Source organism: Eptesicus fuscus, chromosome 13 (genome assembly GCF_027574615.1).
Source record: "Eptesicus fuscus isolate TK198812 chromosome 13, DD_ASM_mEF_20220401, whole genome shotgun sequence".
Classification (NCBI taxonomy): Eukaryota; Metazoa; Chordata; class Mammalia; order Chiroptera; family Vespertilionidae; genus Eptesicus; species Eptesicus fuscus.
In genome coordinates this window covers 9,003,819-9,012,329 of record NC_072485.1, presented here as the reverse complement: position 1 = coordinate 9,012,329, position 8,511 = coordinate 9,003,819, and positions in this window count along the sequence as shown.

The window sequence follows — 8,511 nt, the reverse complement described above, 5'->3', positions numbered from 1 at the left end:
ACCCCTGGCCAGTGTGGCTCGTATGGTTGGGTGTCATCCTGTGTATCAAAAGGTTGCTGGTTTGGTTCCCTGTCAGGGCACATGACCAGGTTGTAGGCTCGATCCCTGATAGGGGGTGTGCAGGAGGCAGCTGATTGATGTTCTCACATCAATGTGTGTGTTTTTTCTCCCTTTCCCTTCATCTCTCTCTAAAAATCAATAAAAATATTTATTTAAAAAGATGAATGGTGAATATAAGAAAGAGGTGGGGAGATATCAGAAGAGAGCCCAAAAAGTAAGAGAACTTGGGATGACCAAGGAAGTGGGGTGTCCTCCCACAATGTTTTCTGCCTCCCAGTTTTTTTTACATCCCAACTTCCCATAGAGCTGATGGGAGAAAGCCCAGTGTCTGTCTGAGAAAGTGAGCCTGCTGGTTAGAACTGGATGGAATGATTTCAGTGCAGTCAGCCTGCTATGAAATCCCAAAGCCATACCTAGGGGTTTAGAATCCCACAGATGCTATAAACTGTGCTCTGGCCCATGCTGCAGCCCCTGCTCAGCATGTCACTCTTATTGCCCTGCTGAGGTTCAGAGCTGAGGAGCCAGAATGGCATACAGCAGGGACAGAGGATAAAAAATACCAACACTGGTAATCCTGGTTAAATTTGGGGCAATCATGATGTCCAGGCTCCCAGTTTTTTAAAAAATTAGATGGAACAATGTACAGTGGGAAGGAATAGAATCACTGGGGGATGAAAATGGGGAAGATTAATTTGTTGTGTCTGACATGGGGGAAAATTAAACAGACACGTTTCACATTGTTACATATGAATGTAGCTTCTGATTACATGATTTTTGCTTAAATCCAAATAACCATAGAGCAATTATTTTTCATTTTAAATATATTTTTATTGTTGATAGTATTATAGATATCTCCTGTTTTCCCTCCCTTTCCCCACTCCTCCCAGGCCCCACCCACCCCCCAAGTCTTCATTACCCTATTGCCCGTGTCCATGAGCTATGTATATAAGTTGTTTGGTTTATCTCTTCTTGTCTCCCCAACCCCACATTGAGATATGTCACTCTATTCCATGCCTCCTTGCTTAGGATCTTATTTTGTTGGTCAATTCATTTTGTTCATTAGATTCCACAGATAAGTGAGATGAGGTGATATTTGTCTTTCTCAGTTTGGCTAATTTCACTTAACATAATAGTTTCCAGGTCCATTCATGCTGTCACAAAGGGTAAGAGATCCCTCTTTTATATGGCTGCATAGTGTTCCATAATGTAAAGCTGTCCCACAGCTTTTTTTATCCACTCATCTACTGATGGGCATTTGGGCTGTTTTCAAATATTAGCTCGTGTAAATAATGCTGCTGTGAACATGGGGGTGAATATATTCTTTCTGATTGGTGTTTTGGGGTTTTTAGGATATATTCCCAGAAGTGGGATCACTGACTGGGTCAAATAGAAGTTCCATTTTTACTTTTTTGAGGAAACTCCACACTGTTTTCCATGGTGGCTTCACTAATCTACATTCCCACCAGCAGTGAACTAGTGTTCCCTTTTCTCCACATCCTTGCCAGGACTTGTTGTTTGCTGATTTATTGACGATAGCCATTCTGACAGGTGTGAGGTGATATCTCATTGTGGTTTTAATTTGCATTTCGCTGATGATTAGTGACTCTGAACATTTTTTCATGTGTCTCTTGGCCATTTGTATGTCCTCTTTGGAGAAATATCTATTCAGGTCTTCTGCCCATTTTTAATTGGATTGTTTGTCTTCTTTTTGTTGAGCTGTATGAGTACTTTATATATTTTGGATATTAACCCCTTATCAGATGTATTATTGACAAATATATTCTCCCATTCAGTGGGTTTCCTTTTAAACTGATGGTGGTTTCTTTTGCTGTGAAGAAGCTTTTTATTTTGATGCAGACCCATTTGTTTATTTTCTCCTTAGTTTCCTTTGCCCTGGGAGATGTATCTGTAAACATATTGCTGTGTAATATGTTTATGCTGAGATTTTACTGCCTATGTTTTCTTCTAAGATTTTTGTGGCTTCATGCCTTACATTTAAGTGTTTTATCCACCTTGAGTTTATTCTTGTGCATGGTGTAAGTTGGTGGTCTAGATTCATCTTTTTTGCATGTGTCTGTCCAGTTTTCCCAGCACCAATTGTTGAAGAGACTATCTTTTCTCCTTTGTACATTCTTGCCTCCTTTGTCAAATTTGAGTATGGTGACTTGGGTCTATTTCTGAGGTCTCTGTTCTGATCCATTGGTCTATATGACTGTTCTCGTGCCAGTACCAGGCTGTTTTGGTTATAATGGCTTTGTAGTATAGTTTGATATCTAGTATTGTAATCCCTCCTACTTCATTGTTCTTTCTCAAGATTGCTGCAGCTATTTGTTTTTTTTATGGTTCCATATAAATTTTTGGAGTATTTTTTTTTAACTCTGTAAAGTATTCCATTGGTATTTTTGTAGGTATTACATTGAATCTGTAGATTGCTTTGGGAAGTATAGACATTTTAATGATGTTCATTTTTCCAATCTATGAACATGGTATAAGCTTCCATTTGTTTGTACCTTCCCCTATTTCTTTTTTCAATGTCCTATAGTTTTCCAAGTCCAGGTCTTTTACCTCCTTGGTAAAGTTTATTCCTAGGTATCTTTTTTTGTTGTTGTTGCAGTGGTAAATGGGATTGCTTTTTTAGTTTCTCTTTCTAAGAGTTAATTATTGGTGTATAAAAATGCCATCAATTTGTGGATGTTAATTTTTTATATCCTGCTACTTTGCCAAATTCATTTATTAAGTCTAGTAGTTTCCTGGTGAAGTCTTTAGTGTTTTCTATGTACAATATCAGGTCATGTGTGAACAATGACAATGTCACTTCCTCCTTTCCAATTTGGATGCCTTTTGTCTCTTCTTCTTTCGAGGTTGCTGTGGCTAGGACTCCCAGTACTATGTTGAATAGGAGTGCTGAAAGCAGGCATGCTTGTCTTGTACCTGTTCTTAAGGGAAACACTTTTAGTTTGTGCACATTGAGTATTATGTTGGCTGTAGGTTTGTCTTATATGGCCCTTATTATGTTGAGATATGATCCCTCTATTCCCACTGTACTGATAGTTTTTGTCAAAAAGGGTGCTGAATTTTGCTGGATGCTTTTTCTGCATCTATTGATATGATCATGTGGTTTTTGTCTTTTAATTTGTTTATATGATATATCACATTTATTGATTTGAGAATATTATACCAGCCTCGCATCCCTTGAATAAATCCCATTTGATTATGAAGTATGATCTTTTTAATATATTGCTGGATATGATTTGCTAATATTCTGTTGAGGATTTTAGCATCTGTGTTCATCAGGGATATTGGCCTGTAATTTTATTTCTTTGTAGTGTCTTTATCTGGTTTGGAATTAGGATAATGTTGGCTTCTTAAAAGAGCTTAGAAATATTCCTTCCTCTTGAATTTTTTCGGAATAGTTTGAGGAGGATAGATGTTAGTTCTTCATTGGATGTTTGGAAAAATTCACCTGTAAATCCATCTGGTCTAGGACTTTAGTTTGCTGGAAGTTTTTAAATTACTGCTTCAATTTCCTCAGTTGTTAGTCTACTCAGGTTTTCTGATTCTTCCTAATTGAGTTTAGGAAGATTGTATGTTTCTAGGAATTTGTCCATTTCACCCAGGCTGTCCAGTTTTTTGGCATATAGTTATTCATAGCATTTGCTTATAATATTTTGTATTTCTGTGGTGTCCATTGTTATAGCACCTCTTTCATCTCTGATTTTACTTATTTGGGTCCTCTCTCTTTGTTTCTTAATGAGTCTGATTAGGGTTCATCAATTTTGTTTATCTTTTCAAAAAACCACCTCTTGGATTTGTCATTCTTTTTTTAGTCTCTATGTCATTTATTTCCACTCTGATCTTTATTATTTCCTTCCTTCTACTTCCTCTGGGCTTTTATTGCTGTTTTCTTTCTAATTCATCTAGTTTTACGGTTAGATAGTTTATTAGTCCTTTTTCTTGTTTCTTGAGGTAGGCCTGTAGTGCTATGAACTTCCCTCTCAAGACTGCTTTCGCCATGTCTCATAGGTTTGGGGTGGTTGTGTGTTCATTTTCATTTGATTCCAGGAAATTTTTAATTTCTTGCTTGATCTCATTGGCAACTCATTCATTGTTTAATAACATGCTATTTAGCCTCTGTGTATTTGAGTGTTTTTTCATTTTTTTTATTGTAGTTGATTTCTAACTTCATGTTATTGTGATCTGAGAAGATGCTTCATATTATATCAATCTTCTTAAAATTGTATATACTTGCTTTGTGCCCTAATGTGTGGTCCATCTTTGAGAATGTTCCATGTGCACTTGAGAAGACTGTATATTCTGTTGCTTTTGGATGAAATGTTCTGTATATCTCGATTAGATCCAACTGATCTAGTGTGTCATTTAAGGCCTCTGTTTCTTTGTTAATTTTTTGTCTGGAAGATCTATTCAGTGATATCAGTGGGGTGTTAAAGACCCCCACTATGACTGTATTGCTATCAATCTTTCCCTTAAGGTCCATCAAGAGTTTTTTTAATGTACTTGGGTTCCCCTATATTGGGTCCATATATCTTTACAAGGGTTATATTTTCTTATTGAATCAATCCCTTTAGTATCATGAAGTGGCCTTTTTGTCTCTTGTATGGCCTTTGTTTTGAAGTGAATTTTGTGTGATATGAGTATTGCTATGCCAGTTTTTTTTTTTCCTTTCTATTTGCATGCAATATGTTTTTTCTTCCCTTCACTTTCAGTCTGTTGTTCTGAGGTGGGTCTCTTGTAGACAGCATATATATTGGTTATGTTTTCTTATCCATTCAGTCAACTTATTTTTTTTTGACTGGAGCATTTAGTCCATTTACATTTAAGGTTATTATTGATAGGTATCTATTTATTGCCATTGTTATTTTCTTTATGCCTATGATCCTCTCTCTCTCCTTTTCTTCTTCTTAAAGCAGTCCCTTTAACATTTCTTGCATTGCTAGTTTGGTGGTAATATACTCCTTTAACCTCTTTTTGTCTGGAAAACTTTTTATTTCACCTTCAATTTTAAATGATAGCCTCGCTGGATACAGTAGTTTTGGATCTAGGCCCTTGTTTTTCATTACTTTGAGTACTTCAGGCCACTCCCTTCTGGCCTGAAGTGTTTCTCTTGAGAAGTCAGTTGACATTTTAATGGGAACTTGTTTGTATTTAATTTTCTCTCTTTCTCTCTTGCTGCCTTAAAGATTCTTTCTTGGTCTTTAATATTTGTTATTTTAATTGTGATGTGTCTAGATGCGGGTCTCTGGTTTCATCTTGATTGGGATTCCTTGTGCCTCCTGAACTTATGTGGCATTTTCCTTCACCAGGTTGAGGAAGTTTTCTGTCATTATTTCTTTAAACAGGTTCTCTGTTACTTACTCATCCTCTGCCCCTTTTGGTATTCTTGTAATGTAGATGTTATGTTTTATGTTGTCCCAGAGCTCGCTTAAGCTTTCTTCCTGCTTTTTAATTCTTTTTTCTATTTGCTGCTCTAATTGGTTATTTATTTCTACCTTGTCTTCCAAATTACTGATTCGTTCCTTTGCTTCATCCAATCTACTTTTAATTCCTTCCAGTGTGTTCTTCAGTCAGATATGTAATTCTTCATTTCAGTCTGGTTCTTATTAATGGCTGCTATTTCCCTACCCATGCTGTTGTAATTTGTACTAAATTCCTTAAGCATCTTTATAACCTTTGCTTTGAACTCTGTTTCTAATAGGTTACTTGCATCCATCTCATTATTTCTTTTTCTGGAGATCATTTCTTTTCTGTCATTTGGGGGTTGTTACTTTATCTCCCCATTTTAGCTGTTTCCTTATATTTTCTTCTATGTATTAGATAGAACTTCTATGCCTTCCAGTCTTTATGGAATGGCCTTATGTAAAGGTGTCTTGAGGATTCCAGAATGTGATCTCTTTGTTTACCTGAGCTGGATGCTCTAGGAATGCCCCTTGTGTGCATTGTTTGAGCTCTCCTATTGAAATTGGGACTTGATTGTTGATGTCCCATTTGTGGGAGGGATCTCCCCTCTGACTTTCTGCCAGTGAGGTTCAACCCCAATGTTGTTATGCCAGCTGTCCAGTGGTCGGGATCTCCTTAGCCCAGAGGCTGGGTCTGCCTTGAATCTTACACCTTGGTTGACCTTATTCTGCGCTGTACTTCCTTCCTCCATGGAGCTGGTCCCACAGGTGTCAGCTGCAGGTGCTTGGGATCCTGCTGGCTTTTGCCTCACAGAGCCATCTGGCATGGTGGTGGGACCCAAACTGCTGTTTCTACCACAAGACAATTTACAAACTGAAACTTTGACTGCACTCTGAGAACACCTGAGCTATTAATCAGTGAACTTGGACACCATTCTGTCATCCTTACAACATCTCTGCAAGATATGAAGAAAGAGGTACACTGTCTACCTGGCACAGAGAAAAGCTGACATCTGAGCAATGTGCCTATTTATGGACCAACAAATCCCTGGGTATGAGTGCTGAGAGCATGCACAGGCCTAAAAGCCTCAGTAACCACAGTCATTCATTCCAGAATTGATTATCTGCTATGTTGGACACTTTCTTCCAGTGCCAAAAATACAGCAGTAAATAAAACACACAAAATACCTGCCTTTAAGATACTTATATCATCAAGCTAAATATTTACACCAAAATAAACAAATATAGACAATAAATATTGAATAACAATAAATACAGTAAAGAAAAAAAAGCACAATACAAATTAAAGATTTATGGAGGTTGCTTCTAAGTATTGATAGAGTTAAATTTTGATAAATGAGGTTTGACATGAGCCAACATGTATCAGATAGTAAAACAGAAAAACGATGCTCCAGGGTGAAGGGAGGGTGGCATGACTGTAGGTTGCAGTAGTCAAGGAAAGACTCCAGTAGAGAAGTGGACCTTGAACTTGACTTTGAAATAAAGCATCCACAATGACTTAGAGGCTGGAGAGCAGAAAGTATTATGTGAGTAGTGGCAAAATTTGCACAGTACAAACATTAGCAGGTTTAAAAATTAACCATCCTAATAAGGTGATAAAAAAATAAGCTGATCTTGTTGAAATCATTCTTAAGAGATTTACTATAATATATATATATAATATATATATAGTCACACATGCACAGCCAAATACAACACAGGCTAATGCTATATAATGCCAAGTCAATGGCTGAGATATGAAAGATATTGTTTTGAATACAAGAAGAAATGAACACATGAATAATTGAGTGGTGTTCATAATTGAGGTCAATTCAGTGACAATCACTAGAATGGTTTCTCTATGTAGAATTATGTGTAATAAACTTCCTTGAACATCTGTTCCATCTTGGAACTACAGGGCAATATGATGGATCTGATGAAGGACAAATAGAAGGAGCTAAGACATTTAGTATTTCTATCATGTTTCTTTTTATTTTGAAGATTTCTAGGCTCTCCAGTCTTATCAACAAATTAAAATAAAATAAAAATGTTACTTGTATAGCATGAGCTCCTGAACTTGGGAGTCATATGCTAAATGACTGTTATTTGTACACCTCTAATGCCTACTCTCTAACAACGGCTTCCCAAAGATCCATGCATCCTGCCATTCATGCTCTTGTGTGCTCCCTTTTCCATGAGTCTGGGATGGCCCTATATAACCAATAGAAAGAGTTAAAAGCAATGCTAAGGTGAGGGCAGAGAAGACTTGCAGTTTCTGCACTGGTCTCTTGGGACACTCATTCTGACAGGAGCCAGCACCCATGTAAGAAGCCTGACCGCTTTGAGATTGTCCTGCTGATAGGAAGCCCATGCTAGTTACATGGAAAGGTGATATGAAGAGAAAGCCTGCCCACGCCCAGCTATTCCAGCCATTTCAGCCCAGGTGCCACACAGATGATTACGAAATAATCTCTGTCATCTGCCCCAGTGAAATATTCAGATGCTTCAAGACACTAACAAGATCTAACTGCAGACATTGAGAGACCCCAGATGAAAACCACTCAGCTGAGCCTAGTCTGTGTACAGAGTAATATAATGTAATGTTAATTAACTAATAAAACTATGAAACAAATACAATGGTCACCTATAGTAAAATATATAGCTTACTTATCAGAAACAATGTATAAATGTAGCAACACTTTATTTAACATTTTCAACATTATGCAAATGCAAAGCAAAAAATTTTTAAACTACATTAATTTTGGGGTAGTCTTTAAGGTTTAAAAATCCCTTTTATGTATATTTCTTAATTTAACCCTACTAACAATCCTATGAGATATCATTATATTTTCTGTTATAGACTGTGTGTTTGTATCCCCTCTCCCCCATAAGCTCATATGATAAACCTCTAATCTCCAATGTAATGGTATTTAGAGATGGGGCCTTTGGGAGGTAATTGGGACATAAAGGTGTAACCCTCATAAATGGAATTAATGCCCTTAAAAGACTAGACAGGATAGAGATGATCTCTTTCTCT